The 18,359-nt window shown below is 46.4% G+C and overlaps 1 protein-coding gene across 1 annotated transcript in view; it reads left to right on the top strand.

Annotated features, from left to right (window-relative positions):
• Positions 1-18,359, top strand: part of LOC132871618 (E3 ubiquitin-protein ligase TRIM63-like) — a 345,056-nt gene that overhangs the window by 98,798 nt on the left and 227,899 nt on the right. The window lies entirely within an intron of this gene.

Below are 18,359 nucleotides of genomic sequence, written 5' to 3'. Positions count from 1 at the left end.
TAGATAAAGATAACCCAGTTAAACAAATGAGACAAAAATATTATACTTGGTCATTTATTTATTGAGGAAAATGATCCAATATTACATATCTGTGAGTGGCAAAAGTATGTGAACCTTTGCTTTCAGTATCTGGTGTGACCCCCTTGTGCAGCAATAACTGCAACTAAACATTTCCGGTAACTATTGATCAGTCCTGCACACAGGTTTGGAAGAATTTTAGCCCATTACTCCACACAGAACAGCTTCAAATCTGGGATCTTGGTGGGTTTCCTCACATGAACTGCTTGCTTCAGGTCCTTCCACAACATTTCCATTGGATTAAGGTCAGGACTTTGACTTGGCCATTCCAAAACATTAACTTTATTCTTCTTTAACAATTCTTTGGTAGAATGACTTGTGAGCTTAGGGTTGTTGTCTTGCTGTATGACCCACCTTCTCTTGAGATTCAGTTCATGGACAGATGTCCTGACATTTTCCTTTTTGGAAAGGAAATTTTTGTGACATTTGGATTCTTGTGACTTTTTCTCTGCATCTGCACTTGCCTAGGATTACTTACTCTCCCAGTTTTGAACTGGATCCCATTCCCATTATCTCCATTTCTGATTTTTGCCTGGCCACTGCACTTCTCTTCCTGTGCTTTGTGTCAGATTCATTAAAGGCATTTTTTCTCTACTGCTGCACATGAGAATATTGGGTCTAGCCAGCACCTATGGCCATTAGGTCTGTCTCATAACATTCCATTTTATTACATAGTTTTCTGGGATTTCTACAAACATTGGGTCTATACTTGTATTCATCTTCTTACCATACTCTGCCCATTGTCAAACAAACAGCTGGACAAAATGGTCTGTCTCACACCTAAGTGATAATAGTCTCTATTGAATCTGGCACACTCCTTGTAACTATGAGGATTTGGAACCACAGCTACTTTTGTCAGTGGTGAAGGATTATGCACTAAATAGTCAGTTATATTCATATCTTTAATAGTATATTGGGCCTACCTATACCACTTGTTGGATAGTGCTTCTACCCACTGAGACTAATCATTGTCTACGTGCTGTCTTTCTGACTCCCTTTTTAACCTATGCATGTGAGTATCTAAATCTCTATTCCTCATTACATCAGTCAAGAATGAAGAAGTCGATTGTGACAAACTCTGGTTACCTTTGCTCTTCTGTGTATGTAGTAATGATGCAAAGTTCACCTTGTACTATTCCCCCATGCTCATCAACAGAAATAGACATATCAGGAGACCCTATTTCAGGACCCTTTTGAATGTCAGTTGCTTTTTCCTTCTCTTACTCTGAATTACCTGCTCCTTCGGTTGATCGATGTCCTTCTGTGCTTTCTGTAGATTCTCCTGCAGACAGTGCTCCCTCTTCCTGTGGAACCCACTGTGTAAAGACCAGTTCTCCTCAGCTCATTCCCTTTCTCCTGAAGACTTGAGATATACCTGACCTCATCTCATCTCATTATCTCTAGCCGCTTTATCCTTCTACAGGGTCGCAGGCAAGCTGGAGCCTATCCCAGCTGACTATGGGCGAAAGGCGGGGTACACCCTGGACAAGTCGCCAGGTCATCACAGGGCTGACACATAGACACAGACAACCATTCACACTCACATTCACACCTACGGTCAATTTAGAGTCACCAGTTAACCTAACCTGCATGTCTTTGGACTGTGGGGGAAACCGGAGCACCCGGAGGAAACCCACGTGGACACGGGGAGAACATGCAAACTCCGCACAGAAAGGCCCTCGCCGGCCCCGGGGCTCGAACCCAGGACCTTCTTGCTGTGAGGCGACAGCGCTAACCACTACACCACCGTGCCGCCCTATACCTGACCTCCTGAAAGAATTTGATTATCTTATTTCTCTTCTAGTTTAGGTGCTCCTAACTGTTCCTGTGAATAGGTAACTTCAAGTATAGTAATTAGTTACTTTGCATACCTTTTTAAAGCTCCATTTACAGCTGTTCAAACATAAAAAGGACTTAACTGTGGTATTAATATGGGTTGACCTGTAAACATTTCATGCAGTGTTAGATGCATATTTCTTTACATATTTCTGACACATTAGGTATCAAGGGCACAACTACCCTTGATACTAATGTGTCAGAAATATGTAAAGAAATATGCATTTTTGTAAAGAAATATGCAATTTTGCAGCGGGGGCATGGCCAAGCAGCAGTCTGTGAATCGAGGGTGGGGTCGGGGAAGGTAAGTGGCCAAGTCATTCCAACTGCTGTCAATAATGTGCGTGTGTGTGTGTGTGTGTGTTACAGGGATGGAGCATAAAAGGAGAGAGAGCAGAGAAAAGGGGCTCTCTCCCCGACCACAATGCATGTATGAATGAGTGAGTGAATGAGTAAGAAAGAAAGGAAGAAAGCAAGCTGAAAAGCTAAATAAAGTGGTTTGGCTAACATCAACTCTCGCCTGCCATGCTTCTGTGCTCCACCCACATCAGGAATTGTTACAGTGGTGCTGAAACCTGGGAGCACAGAAGGGAACCACCCCATGGAGTCCTCCCCATTCAAAGAGCTCATCCTTGCCCTCGCTACCGCTCAGCAGAACCAGCATCAAGCTCTGATCACCCTCTGGAAGGAGCAGCAGCAACACTTCGAAGCCTTGATGCTGGCCCAGCAAGAAGATCGGCAGGCGTTCTGGCACCTGCTCGCATCAGCAGGGCCGCTGGCCACCGCTGCCGCCACCCTCACGAAGATGGGACCGCAGGACGATCCGGAAGCATTCCTCACAGCCGAGGTGTGGGGGTGTCCGCTAGAACAGCGTGTGGCGTGCCTCCTCACGCTCCTGACTGGCAAGGTGCAGCTCACAGTGCAGCAGCTCCCTGCTGACAGCCGACTGGTCTATGCTGACCTAAGGAAAGCCATTCTGCAGCGGCTCGGCTGCTCCCTGGAGCAACATCGCCAGTGCTTCCAGACGCTGGCACTGGAGGAGGTCGGCCGGCCGTTTGCATTCAGCCAGCAACTCCGGGACGCCTGCCGGCGGTGGCTGAGGGCAGAAGACCGCGATGCCGATGAGATCATCAATCTGGTGGCACTGGAGCAGTTTATCTCTCGACTTCTGGAAGGAACGGCGGAATGGGTCCAGTGTCACCGCCCGGCGTCGCTGGAACGAGCCATCAAGCCAGCGGAGGACCATCTGGAGGGTGGCTCCGACAGCAGGCAGATGAGGCGTCTCCCCTCGCTTCTCTTCTCTCTCTCTCTCTCTCTCTCTCTCTATCTCTCTCTCTCTCTCCTGTCTCTTGTCCCCCTCTCCACCCTGTTCCCCTGCCACGGAGGCGGCGGCTGGCTCCTCCCCAGCCAGCCCGTCGCACCTGTGGTGTCCTCCCATCTCCCTCTTCTGTGTCTGTGTTGTCTCCCCCTCAGGTGAGTGACACCCATAACACCAGTGCAGAGGGAAAGCCTGGGCCGGTGTGCTGGCGCGGTGGGGAGTCGGAGCATCTCCAAAGTCAGAGCTATGCAAGGGAGGTGGGTGCTGTAATCCGGATCCCCGACGTGCCAGAAACTGCCACCGATCGGGCCGGAGCGTATCGCATACCGGTGAGTATTCAAGGGGATACATATCATGCTTTGGTGGATTCCGGTTGTAATCAGACCTCAATTCACCAATGCCTGGTGCAAGGTGAGGCATTGGGGAGAGCACAAACGGTGAAAGTGGTGTGTGTGCACAGGGATGTTCACCATTACCCTCTAGTGTCTGTCCATATTCTTTTCTGGGGCCAAATGCATAGAATAAAGGTGGCGGCTAGTCCCCATATTACCCACTCGTTGATTTTGGGTACTGATTGGCTGGGATTTAAAAAAACAAATGGAATATTTAACACGCAGTGGGTCCTGCCCTAGTAGGTTATGGGAAGATCCTGGTGTGGCATTGGTGGGAGAAGCTGTCACAGAGCCATCTACGTCAACACCGCGTCAGAGTGAGGAGCAGCCCACTCCTCCTCCCTCTCTTGGGGATTCCCTTGAGGATTTCCTGTTAGAGCAGTCGTGAGATGAGACTCTTCAGCATGCGTTTGATCAAGTGAGAGTAATTGATGGTCAAACTCTTCAGCCAAGCGCAGCACCGACCTTCCCCTATTTTGCCATTATTAAAGATAGATTGTACCAAGTGACACAGGACACTCAAACTAAGGAACGAGTAACCCAGTTATTAATCCCAAAGAGCTGTAGGGAATTCGTATTCCATGCGGCTCACTTTAATCCCATGGCTGGACACTTGGGGCAAGACAAAACACTAGCCCAAATAATGGCCTGGTTCTATTGGCCAGGGATTCGCAGAGATGTCCGTCGGTGGTGTGCAGCATGCCGTGAATGCCAATTAGTAAATCCCGCGGCCACTCCAAAAGCGCCGTTGCACCTTCTTCCTCTAATCGAGACCCTGTTTGAGTGAATTGGGATGGATCTCGTCGGGCCATTAGATCGGTCGGCATGGGGATATCGCTTTGTTTTTGTTCTAGTGAACTATGCAACGTGATATCTGGAAGCAATGCCTCTCCACAATATCTCAGCATGCAATATTGCAGAAGCACTCTTCTTCTTTATCTCCGGGGTCGGAATTCCAAAAGAAATCCTGACAGACCAAGCCACTTCGTTTATGTCACGCACACTGCACGAGCTGTATGGGTTACTGGAGATTAAGTCTATCTGCGCCAGTGTCTATCACCCACAAACGGATGGCTTAGTAGAGCGATTTAACCAAACACTCAAAAACATAATCTGCAAATTTGTAAGTGAAGATGCGCGCAATTGGGATAAGTGGCTCGAGCCCCTGTTGTTCACAGTATGAGAGGTCCCAAAAGCCTCCACAGGGTTTTCTCCCTTTGAATTATTATATGGGTGTAAGCCACGTGGCATTCTGAACATGCTACAGGAAAATTGGGAGGAGGGACCTTCACCAAGTAAAAATGAAATTCAGTACGTTCTTGACCTGCGCGCAAAACTCCACACCCTCATGCACCTAACCCAGAAGAATTTGCGGCAGGCACAAGAATGTCAAAGCCAGCTGTATGACAGGGGCACGCGCCTTAGAAAGTTCACGTCGGGAGACAAAGTGCTCGTATTATTGCCCACATCGAGTTCTAAACTAGTCGCCAAGTGGCAAGGGCCCTTTGAGGTCACACGGCGAGTCGGGGACGTCGACTATGAGGTAAAGCGAATGGATGGGGCAAGGCACTGCAAATCTACCACCTCAACCTTTTAAAATGCTGGAATGAGGGGGTCCCCGTGGCGTTGGCATCAGTAGTCCCAGAGAAGGCGGAGCTGGGGCCAGAGGTAAAAAAGACAACATCTCAGACCACTCCGGTCCCTTGTGGAGACCACCTCTCACTGGCCCAACTCATGGAGGTAGCGAAGTTGCAGAAGGAATTTTCCGACATGTTCTCACCTTCCTGGTCGTACCCACCTCATAGAACACCACATCAAAACACCCCCAGGGGTGGTAGTGCGTAGCCGCCCTTACCGATTGCCCGAACACAAAAAAAAGGTGGTTCAGGATGAACTCAAGGCCATGCTCGAAATGGACATAATTGAGGAGTCCCACAGTGACTGGAGCAGCCCAGTGGTCCTGGTTCCCAAGACCGATGGGTCGGTCCGGTTCTGTCTGGACTATAGAAAGGTCAACGCGGTGTCTAAATTTGATGCATACCCAATGCCTTGCATTGATGAGTTGCTTGATCGGTTAGGCGCTGCTCGCTTTATTCGACACTGGATCTAACAAAGGGATATTGGCAGATCCCCTTGACTCCTCTATCCCGAGAAAAAAACGGCCTTTTCCACACCGTTTGGATTACACCAATTTGTCACGCTCCCTTTTGGGTTATTTGAGTGCTGTCTCAGTGCTATGATGAGGTCTAAATCCTGACTGATACAGTTCATGGATGTTATTCCGATGTAAATATGACCATAACTGCTGTGCCAAAGCTTTTTCTAGGATCTTGGAGATAAAGGGGAGGTTTGATATTGGCTGATGGTTTGATATTGGACAGCTGACAGGGATCAAGGTCAGGTTTTTTAATCAGGGGTTTGATAACTGCTAGTTTAAAGGATTTGAGTACATAGCCGATCCTAAGAGAAGAATTTATTATTTTTAGAAGCGGTTCAATTACTTCAGGTAATGTCTGTTTGAATAGACATGTAGGTAAGGGATCTAGTACACAAGTTGAAGATTTTGATGGGGAGAGTAATGAAAGTAATTCGATTTCTCTTAGGGGAGTAAAACATTCTAATTGTTGATCTGATATAGTTATATCGTTAACTACAGGGTCACTTAAATTGTCTGACCTTAAATTAGTAGTTTGAATTTTTTGTTGGATATTTTCAATTTTGTCATTAAAAAAAATCATGAAATCATTGCTACTACATACTGCAGGTGTGCATGTGTCTATAGTGGACTTATTCCTGGTTAATTTTGCTACAGTATTAAATAGGAATCTAGGATTATTTTTATCTTCTATGAGGGTGGAGAGATATGTTGATCTAGCAGCACTAAGAGCTTTTTTTGTACTTCAGGAAGCTCTCCTTCCAAGCTAATTTGAACGCCACCAATTTTGTTTGATGCCATTTACGTTCCAATTTTCGAGTGGTCTGTTTTAAAGTGCAAGTGTCATCGTTATACCAGGGTGCTAAAATTTTTCTGTCTGATCATTTTCCTTTTAAGAGGAGCTACATTATCTAAAGTATAGCAGAACGTTGTCTCTAAGCATTCAGTTGCCTGATCAAGTTCTGCAGGGGCTGACAGTGACCCAATCAAAGTTGATAACTCTGGGAGATCATTTATAAAGCTCTGTGCAGTAGTCAAGTCAAGTCAACTTTATTGTCAAATATGCTATACTTGCTCGACATACAGCACAGATGAAATTTCAGTCCTCTCTGACCCACAGTGCAAACAGGCAATGCAAGAAATAAAAATAGAATAATTGAAAAAAACAAACAACAATATAAACAGTATACAGTAAATCCTCTAATACTGGCCTGTATTCCATTACTGGCCGGGACTCTAATATTGGCCGGTCTCGCTGTCGGAGGAGGTAAATAATGGCCGGACTCTAATACAGGCCGGGGCTATAACCAACGATGTTTCTGAGATCATAGTGGCCTTACACAATCGTTCCGATCTGAAAGACAATTGTGATCAGTGGCGCCGCCAGGTGTATGGCTGTACGCACTAGGCGTACCTTGGGGAGAGAGATATTTTTTTTTAATTATAATTGTTACCTGAATGCTTTAGCAATGCAACATAATTTGAGAAAGAGAGAGAGAGAGAGAGACGTGTGTGTGCCGGCGCATTTGTGTGCTTCAGGAGTGGGCGGGGTGTGCGTGACCAAGAAAGCTCATTGGTCAATGCAGATATACTTTTCTTGCACCACTGAGATTCTCTCCAGTTTTGAGAAACGGAGACAGACAATCGTCAGTAGTCAGAGCTTGTGCGAGAATTTATTGAGAAGCGAGTCAAAAATGAGTAAACGAACCCTGAAACAAACGAGCTTGTTTCAGACTTTTACGAAAAAGTCCAAAAGCAGTGATCCAGGGGTGTCATCTGCTTGCCAGTCCTCTCCAGTATCAGCTAGTAACACGGCACCGGCAGCTTCCACTCCTCCGCAACCTAGCAGCAGTACGCTGCAGCTGGATGCTAGCTCAGTTCCTTTGAGGGAATTGCCTTCATCTACCTCTGAGTTTGAAACTAGCCATACATCCAGTGAATTTCATATAAGAACACCTACATCTCCCCATGTCCCTTACGATCAGAAGTAGATGGTTGCTCCACCTTGCTGACAAATGAGCCATCAGATAGCTTTACTAATGAGCCACGAGTCAGCCCACTATCACTGACATCAGATTTATCAGACATAGGTAAACTTCAACCAGATGCCTTAAAATGTGCACCGGACTCTGTAAAGCTCAATGTCCTACAGAACCGCTTCAAACCAGACAGAGGGTGGGTGGCTCCTTCTACTCTGATTTTCGGTAAACTCAGAAAAATACCCGAGGAGTTTTTCAACGAGTCTATGTACCCCACGTTGCGCTACAGTGTGTGTCAGAGTCATGCGTGCGGTAGTGCTGAGCAAGTTCACTAGATTCTAATCGAGGCTATAAAGAGTTTATTGTTTATTGTCGTGTGTAGTTCACATATGTTGTTCAAATATCAGCCCGTGTTCATGGAAGGCTATTGTTCAATTTCAAGTTAAAGTTCTATCGTTGTTTTGTGTATAAGCCTATAGATCGACTCTTCATAGAAACTGCAGCACGCAAGCGTTTTTTTTTTTTTGGGGGGGGGGGATTACACCACTAGTGCGTACCTTACAGTTCAACCCTGCAGGCGCCCCTGATTGTGATTACCGGTAGGTCTGGTGGTAACCAGGCAACCAAGCATCAACTTGACAAATAGACACAAAATCTCGTTTTTATTCATTCCACTGGTAGTCTGTTTTGCTCAAATAGAAATAGAGGCCTGCCTCTAATTCTGGCCTCCTTCCAATAATGGCCTGGACCAAGATGCACTTGAGTGAAATAAAGGCCCCGGCCTATATTAGAGGATTTACGGTAAACACTCTAGATAGGAACTAGACATAGACTAAACACTCAGACAAACAATATAAACAGTATAAATAAACAGTATAAACACTAGATAAGAACAAGACATAGACTAAACACTCAGACAATATAAACAGTGTAAACACTAGATAAAGAACTACACACAGACTAAACACTCAAACAGACAGTATAAACAGTATAAACACTCTAGATATGAACTAGAGATAGACTAAACACTCATATACACACACACACACACACACACACAAATACAAATTGGTTCAAATAACCAAACAGTCAAGGGCACTTGAGGTATAGCAGGTAAACATGAAACAAGCAGTATAAACAAACTAGCAGCTGTTAAGATGAGGTAGTGCGGAATAGTGCAAATGAGCGAGGTAAAGTGAGATGTGCGGTCCCTGAGTTCAGTGTGTTAATGAACGATGAGATGTATGTATGTATGTATGTGTGTGTGTGTGTGTGTGTGTGTGTGTGTGTGTGTTGGGGGGGAAACTGTGAGGATGACATGTCAGATGCTGAAGGGGGGTGTGCGAGCAGAATCTGTGGCAGGGGGCAGAGGGGGGAGGAGGGGCAGAACAGGGAGGGAGTTGAGCCTCCTGACTGCCTGGTGAAAGAAACTGTTCTTGAGCCTGCTGGTTTTGGCCTGGAGACTTCGCAGTCTCCTCCCTGATGGCAGCAGGCTGAAGAGGCTGTGAGATGGGTGGGTGGGGTCACCTGCAATCCTGATGACTTTGTGGGTGAGGTGGGAGTTATAAATATCCATTAGAGAAGGGAGAGAGACACCAATGATCCTCTCAGCTGCTCTCACAATGCGCTGCAGAGACTTGCAGCAGGACACGGTGCAGGCGCTGTACCACACGGTGATGCAGCTGGTCAGAATGTTCTCGATGGTGCCTCTGTAGAAAGTGTGCATGATGGGGGCCGGGGCTCTTGCTCTCCTCAGTTTGCGGAGGAAGTACAGACGCTGTTGTGCTTTTTTGGCCAGTGATGCAGTGTTGTTGCTCCAGGACAGGTCTTCAGAGATGTGCACACCCAGAAACTTGGTGCTGCTCACCCTCTCCACTGCAGCACCATCGATAGATAGTGGAGTATGCTGGGTGTGCTCTCTCCTGAAGTCCACAACAATCTCCTTCGTCTTCTCCACGTTCAGACAGAGATTGTTGTCCTTGCACCACATGGCCAAGCGGCTCACCTCACTCCTGTAGATTGTCTCATCGCCATTGTTGATGAGACCCACCACAGTCGTGTCATCCGCAAACTTAATGAAGAGATTTGAGCTGGATGTTGGTGTGCAGTCGTGGGTCAGCAGAGTGAAGAGGAGGGGGCTTAGCACACATCCTTGGGGGGCCCCCATGTTCAATGTGATGGTGCTGGAGGAGTTGCTGCCGACCCGTAAAGTCTGTGGTCTCCCCGTCAGGAAGTCCAGCAGCCAGTTGCACAGGGAGGTGTTGAGTCCCAGCTGGTCCAGTTTATGAATGAGCTGCTGAGGAATGATTGTGTTGAATGCTGAGCTAAAGTCTATGAACAGCATTCTGACATACGAGTCTTTTGTCTCCAGGTGGGTGAGGGCCGAGTGGAGGGCAGTGGAGATGGTGTCATCGGTCAAACGGTTGGACTGATATATAAACTGGAAAGGATCCAGGGCGGGGGGGGGAGGGCAGACTTGATATGCCTCATGACTAGCCGCTTGAAGCACTTCATGAGGATGGGAGTGAGTGCGACAGGGCGGTAGTCATTGAAGCAGGAGGGAGACGGCTTCTTTGGGACCGGGATGATGGTGGTGGTTTTGAGGCACGTGGGGACAACAGCCTGGCTCAACGAGATGTTGAAGATGTCTGTAAAGACATCTGTGAGCTCCTCGGCACAGTCTCTCAAGACATGACCAGGAATGTTATCAGGACCCGGGGCTTTTCGTGCATTTGTCGTCCTGAGAGCTCTCCTCATGCTGTCTGGGGACAGCGTCAACACCTGGTCGCTGGGAGGTGGTGGGGTCTTCTGTGCCGTGGTGCTGTTGTCTGCCTCAAAGCGAGCAAAGAAGTCGTTCAACTGATTCAGCAGAGACGTGGAGTTGTCACAGGTCTGTGGCGAGGGCTTGTAGTCTGTGATGGTCTGAATCCCCCGCCACAGGTTCCTGGTGTCTCTGCTGTCATTGAAATGGCCAGCAATGTGCCTGGAATACTGTCTCTTGGCCACCCTGATGCCTCTTGACAGATTGGCCCTAGCTGTCCTCAGGCCCACCTCATCACCAGCTCTGAAGGCGGCGTTCCGAGCCTACAGGAGCCTATAGACTTCCCCTGTCAGCCATGGATTCTGATTGGCCTGAATGGAGATGGTTCTGGTGACCGTAACGTCGTCCATGCACTTCCTCATGTAGGCAGTGACGGTCTCCGTGTACTCCTGGAGATCTGTGGTGTTGTTGTAGGTGGCTGCCTGTCTGAGCATGCTCCAGTTAGTGGTGGAAAAACAGTCCTGGAGTGCCTCTGAGGACCCCTCTGGCCACACACGTATCTGTTTTGGAGCTGGTTTGGTGACTTTAACCAGCAGCCTGTATGCTTGCATTAGCATAACAGTGGAGTGATCTGAGGCCCCAAGGTGAGGGAGGAGTAGGGCTTTGTAGGCATCTTTATGCATGGTGTAAACATTGTCCAGAGTATTGTTTCCATGTGTAGGAAAGTTGATATGTCCATAGAGTTTTTGAAACACTCTTTTGGGGTTTGCATGATTGAAATCCCCAGCCAGGATGAGGAAAGCATCTGGGTGGGCTGTCTGATGCTCACTGATGTGCTGATAGAGTTCATTCAGTGCTTCACTCCTGTTGTTATTGGAGCCAGGAGGGATGTATAATGCTACCAGCATTATAAACTACGTGAATGTACGTTTAATACAGTAATGTGGTGAGGTGCATATATTATTACTCAGACATATTTTGAATGAGATGAGATAATGATCTGAGATAACTTCAGATTGTGGAAGTGTGACTATATTTTCTATGTTTAACCCGAATGCTAGTATTAGATTGAGAGTGTGACCACCATTATGGGTCGGTCCTGTGATACTCTGATTAACCTCTACTGAATCTAAAATGGACACAAACACTGTTTTCAAAGGGTCTTCTGGGTTATCGAAGTTAATATTAAAATCTCCGACAACTGAAGCTTTGTGTAAGGAAATAACCAGGTCTGAGATAAAATCAGCAAATTCAGAAAGAAACTCAGAATATGGCCCTGGGGACCTGTAAATAATAAGTAACAGAGACTCATTTTTCGAAGCTACATACATTATATTCATATGAAGAGCTTCAAATATACTGAATTTATAACCAGGTTTGTGTTTTACACCTAGATAATCATTATAAATAACTGTGACGCCTCCTCTGCCAGTTAGACGAGGCTGGTGAATGTAACTGTATCCAGGAAGACTAGCTTAATTTAATGCTATATATTCATTTGGCTTAATCCATGTTTCAGTTAAACATAGTACATTAAATTCCTGATCAGTAATAAGTTCATTAACCATTAGTACTTTAGATGTAAGCGATCTCATATTTAACAGCCCCACCTTGAGATCAAAGTTGCTGGCAGTAGCTGTACAGTTAGTATGATCTAATTTTATATTGATTAGGTTACTGGAACAAACTCTGAGTATTTCTACTTTTTTGTTGAGCTCGGGGAACAGACACAGTCTCGATGTAGTGGACCCTGAGTGACAACTCTGTGCAGCTAGCAGACAGTTGGTTTAGCCTGTTCGTCTGCTCCCTGGCCTTGGCTCTGGATTGTCAGAAGTTAACTAGACCTGTTCTGAGACTATGAGCTATGCTGCAAGAAATGAGAGCAGCACCTTCCCAAGTGGGATGGATACTGTCCTGCCCTAACAGGCCAGCAGTGCTCTCAAAATTAGTCCAATTATCTCAAGTCAAGTCAAGTTTATTTGTACAGTGGTGCTTGAAAGTTTGTGAACCCTTTAGAATTTTCTATATTTCTGCATAAATATGACCTAAAACATCATCAGATTTTCACACAAGTCCTAAAAGTAGATAAAGAGAACCCAGTTAAACAAATGAGACAAAAATATTATACTTGCTCATTTATTTATTGAGGAAAATGATCCAATATTACATATCTGTGAGTGGCAAAAGTATGTGAACCTCTCGGATTAGCAGTTAATTTGAAGGTGAAATTAGAGTCAGGTGTTTTCAATCAATGGGATGACAATCAGGTGTGAGTGGGCACCCTGTTTTATTTAAAGAACAGGGATCTTCACAACACATGTTTATGGAAATGTATCATGGCACGAACAAAGGAGATTTCTGAGGACCTCAGAAAAAGCGTTGTTGATGCTCATCAGGCTGGAAAAGGTTACAAAACCATCTCTAAAGAATTTGGACTCCAACAATCCACAGTCAGACAAATTGTGTACAAATGGAGGAAATTCAAGACCATTGTTACTCTCCCCAGGAGTGGTCGACCAACAAAGATCACTCCAAGAGCAAGGCGTGTAATAGTCGGCAAGGTCACAAAGGACCCCAGGGTAACTTCTAAGCAACTGAAGGCCTCTCCCACATTGGCTAATGTTAATGTTCATGAGTCCACCATGAGGAGAACACTGAACAACAATGGTGTGCATGGAAAAGTTGCAAGGAGAAAGCCACTGCTCTCCAAAAATAACATTGCTGCTCATCTGCAGTTTGCTAAAGATCACATGGACAAGCCAGAAGGCTATTGGAAAAATGTTTTGTGGACGGATGAAACCAAAATAGAATTTTTGGTTTAAATGAGAAGCGTTATGTTTGGAGAAAGAAAAACACTGCATTCCAGCATAAGAACCTTATCCCATCTGTGAAACATGGTGGTGGTAGTATCATGGTTTGGGCCTGTTTTGCTGCATCTGGGCCAGGACGGCTTGTCATCATTGATGGAACAATGAATTCTGAATTATACCAGCAAATTCTAAAGGAAAATGTCAGAACATCTGTCCATGAACTGAATCTCAAGAGAAGGTGGGTCATGCAGCAAGACAACAACCCTAAGCACTCAAGTTGTTCTACCAAAGAATGGTTATAGAAGAATAAAGTTAATGTTTTGGAATGGCCAAGTCAAAGTCCTGACCTTAATCCAATGGAAATGTTGTGGAAGGACCTGAAGTGAGCAGTTCATATAAGGAAACCCACCAACATCCCAGAGTTGAAGCTGTTCTGTATGGAGGAATGGGCTAAAATTCCTCCAAGCCAGTGTGCAGGGCTGATCAACAGTTACCGGAAATGTTTAGTTGCAGTTATTGCTGCACAAGGGGGTCACACCAGATACTGAAAGCAAAGGTTCACATACTTTTGCCACTCACAGATATGTAATATTGGATCATTTTCCTCAATAAATAAATGAGCAAGTATAATATTTTTGTCTCATTTGTTTAACTGGGTTCTCTTTATCTACTTTTAGGACTTGTGTGAAAACCTGATGATGTTCTAGGTCATATTTATGCAGAAATGTTGAAAATTCTAAAGAGTTCACAAACTTTCAAGCACCACTGTATAGCGCTTTTAACAATAAACATTGTTGTCTGTGAAGATTCTCAGTCATCCAGGTCATGGTAAACTGTGGGTGGTAAAAGAGAGCAACTGGACTTGCTTGAAGATTCTTGAAGACGTTTAACCTCTCATCCGAAAGGCTTCTTCAGTTCTGTCTGACTGGTAGGGAGCATCAGGTATTTATCCTCTCATGGATGAAAAGCTCATCTAAGGCCAAGTTTACATTAGACCGTATCTGTCTCGTTTTCTTCGCGGATGCACTGTCCGTTCACATTAAAACGCCGGGAAATGCCGGGAAACGGGAATCCGCCAGAGCCCACGTATTCAATCCAGTTCGTGTCTGGTCCGGTGCTGTGTAAACATTGAGAATACGCAGATACGCTGTGCTGAGCTCTAGCTGACGTCGTCATTGGACAACATCACTGTGACATCCACCTTCCTGATTCACTGGCGTTGGGATCTCACACACAGCGGCTCAGTCCCGAATCACTGCTCGTGCGCTTCACTTGCGCGCTCTGTGAGCTGCGCAGGGCTGGAGTGCGCACCCTCCAGAGGGCACTCGCTGTTCAAGGCGGAGTGATTTGGAGCGCAGGAGGAAGCGCTGAGCCGCACTGAGGTTTATTTACACATTTCAACCTCCTTCAGGCACTTAAACTCAGTGAGAACATGAACATCACAGCCAGGTGTGTTTATTTGCTGGAGAAGGTGTTCGCTTGCCATCCTTCCACTTGCAAGTGGTGAGTGACTTGCGTATGCCCGATATGCACTGGGATCATGTGACGTGCTGTCTAATTAGTCATGTGATTAGCGTATCCATGCATTGGCGTTGCTGTGTGCATGCGAATCGTGAATTGGCATTGTTGTGTGTACGCGAATCGTTTTAAAAACGTTAATCTGATGATCCGCTGATTCGAAATAATGTAAACAGGGCCTAAGGTGTCATTGAGTCATCCTGTTGGTGTGGGTCACTGAGGGCTGGTTGTGAACGGCCTCAAGAGTCGTTAGGATGATCAATGGATTGCCTGTTAGGGTGATCAATGGAATGCTGATTCTCTCGGTCCTCCTGTGAGTCACTGAAAACAGCTGGGTTTTGGTGTGCATTCAGTTGTCTGGGAAGTGTGCCAAAGACTGCATTGTAGGTGGCTGATAAATGGTGTCCACAAAACATTTTTCCAATAGCCTTCTGGCTTGTCCTCGTGATCTTTAGCAAACTGCAGACGAGCAGCAATGTTCTTTGTGGAGAGCAGTGGCTTTCTCCTTGCAACCCTGCCATGCACACCATTGTTGTTCAGTGTTCTCCTGATGGTGGACTCATGAACATTAACCAATGTGAGAGAGGCCTTCAGTTGCTTAGAAGTTACCCTGGGGTCCTTTGTGACCTCACTGACTATTACATGCCTTGCTCTTGGAGTGATCTTTTTGGTTGACCACTCCTGGGGAGGGTAACAATGGTCTTGAATTTTCTCCATTTGTACACAATCTGTCTGACTGTGGATTGGTGGAGTCCAAACTCTTTAGAGATGGTTTTGTAACCTTTTCCAGCCTGATGAGCATCAACAATGCTTTTTCTGAGGTCCTCAGAAATCTCCTTTGTTCGTGCCATGATACACTTCCACAAACATGTGTTGTGAAGATCAGACTTTGATAGATCCCTGTTCTTTAAATCAAACAGGGTGCCCACTCACACCTGATTGTCATCCCATTGATTGAAAACCCCTGACTCTAATTTCACCTTCAAATTCACTGCTAATCCTAGAGGTTCACGTACTTTTGCCACTCACAGATATGTAATATTGGATCATTTTCCTCAATAAATAAATGACCAAGTATTATATTTTTGTCTCATTAGTTTAACTGGGTTCTCTTTATCTACTTTTAGGACTTGTGTGAAAATCTGATGAGGTTTTAGGTCATCTTTATGCAGAAATATAAAAAATTCTAAATGGTTCACAAACTTTCAAGCACCACTGTAAGGATTGCTTAGACACACGCCTAGTGCAAAGTATTACGCCATGTCAGTCGCGCATAACCAAGCCCATGTTTGATTTCCTGGTTTCCTGATTTCTGTGCCTGTTCCTCATTCCTGTTTTCTTGCTGCCTGTGATATCCTGTCTGTGCCTTGCCCGACCTATCAGTTGTCTGAACGTTTGAGTTTTCCTGCTGATTTGGATTGTTTGCCTATGTGTATTTGCACTATCTTAATAAATATAATTCTGCACTTACATCTGCCTCCTACCTCACACCTGAGAGAATATTTCGCCAAACCATGGATGTAGTGGAATTATTTCAGTATGCGATTCCATGCCGCTTCTGGGTGTCCTTTTCTCAGCTCCTCGCCTTGTATTTCCAGCGGAGTTCTGACTGGAGTCCCCTGGTACCCTACTATGGAATACATCATCCTAGGGGATTCAGCCTACTGTGTGACTTTTTTTATGAGGACCTCCAACAGAACCTATCTGGGTAAGCTTCATGCTAACTTTGATTGCTGGACAAGCAGGCAAATGGGTGGATCATCTCATAAGGGTCAAGCACCCATGCCTTCAGAGCTCACAGACTTTTTTAGCCATGCTCCAGTCCATTTATGAATTTTTGGAAGGGGAGGACCACCATGAAATTTTTTGGGAGGGGGCTATCACGCCTGAGGCTGATGCAGTGGCAGCAGAGGAGGCCATTGCTCCAGAGCTCCTACCAGTGGCCAACACAGAGAGAGCACACAAGGCTGTCATTCCTGAGCTGGTCTCACAGCCAGAACCAGTGCCATTGCCAGAGTCGGTGTCAGCTCCAGTGCCAGAGCCAGTGTCAGAGCCTGTGCCAGTGCCTACTCCTGAACCAGTGCTAGCATTAGAGTTGGAGTCAGTTCCAGTGTCAGCATCAGAGCCTGCATCAGTGCCTACTCCTGAACCAGTGCCAGCGCCAGAGTTGGAGTCAGTGCCAGTGCCAGAACCAGCACCAGAGTCAGTGCCAGTGCCTGTTCCAGAACCAGTGCCAATGCCAGAGTCAAAGCCAGTGCCTGAACCTGAGTCTGTTCCAGAAACAGTGTCAGAGAATGACGGAGCAACCTCTGCCTCAGCTGGCTATGAAGATGTCGTCATCATCCTGCCGCCACCTGGCTATGAATACGTTGTCATCATCCTGCTGCCAGGTCCTGACCAGGACCTTAGCAATGCACTGACAGAGCTCAAGCCCATGCCTGAATCCAGTTCAGGGGCCAAGTCAAGTCTAGAGCTCAAGCACACTTCCAGCACAAGGTCAAGTCCTGAGCTCGAGTCCTCTTACAGCCTAGAGTCCAAGTCAAGTCCAGGGTCTGAGTCTAGTCCAGAGTCTGAGCTCACTTCCTCCCCTGAGCTCGAGTCCAGTCCAAACCCAAGTCAAATCCAGAGTTCGAGCACACTTCCAGCCCTGAGTCCAAGCCAAGTTCAGAGCTCAAGCCTGAGTCATCTCCTGAGCTTAAGCCAGAGTCCCGCCCAGAGCTCGAGTCATCTCCAGAGTCCAAGTCCAGTCCAGAGCTCAAGTCATCTCCAGAGCTCAAATCCAGCCCAGAGCTCTAGCCCACTTTCAGTCCTGGATCCAAGCCAAGTCCAGGGTCCAAGTCAAGTCCAGAGTCTGAGCGTGCTTCCTGTCCAGAGCCCAAGTCATTTCTAGAGTCCGTGTCCAATCCAGAGTTTGAGTCATCTCCACAGCTCAAGCCCATGACCAGTCCAGAGCCCGAGCCCAAGTCCAGGTCAGAGCCAGAGTCATCTCCAGAGCTCAAGCCCAAGTCATCTGTAGAGCCTGAGATCAGTTCAAGTCAGGAGTCCAAGTCTTGTTCTGAGCCTGAGCCCAAGCCCTCACCAGAGCCAAGAAAGATGGATTTTTGCTCCCAGAGGGAGCTTTTGGGTGGGGGGGGGGTGTCTGTCAGTCCAGCATGCTTTGGCACATGCACCCAAAGAACTCTCTGATGCATTCCGGACTGTGCATGTGTCAAGTGGCCTCTCGCACGCGTGCCGTTAACAATGTGCATCTGCACATGAGTGAGGAGCAATAGTGCACCTATATAAGGACTGCTTAGATGCACACCTAGTGTGAAGTATTACGCCATGTCAGTCATGCATAACTGAGCCTTATATATTACCAGTGTTTGATTTCCTGGTTTCCTGATTTATGTGCCTGTTCCTTGTTCCTGTTTTCTTGCTGCCTGTGATATCCTGTCTGTGCCTCACCTGACCTTTTGCTTGTCTGAACGTTTATGAGTTTTCCTGCTGATTTGGATTGTTTGGCTGTGTGT

Source organism: Neoarius graeffei, chromosome 23, assembly GCF_027579695.1.
Source record: "Neoarius graeffei isolate fNeoGra1 chromosome 23, fNeoGra1.pri, whole genome shotgun sequence".
NCBI classification, from domain to species: Eukaryota; Metazoa; Chordata; class Actinopteri; order Siluriformes; family Ariidae; genus Neoarius; species Neoarius graeffei.
The sequence above is the reverse complement of the archived record's forward strand: the minus strand, read 5'-3'. Positions and strand labels throughout refer to the sequence as shown.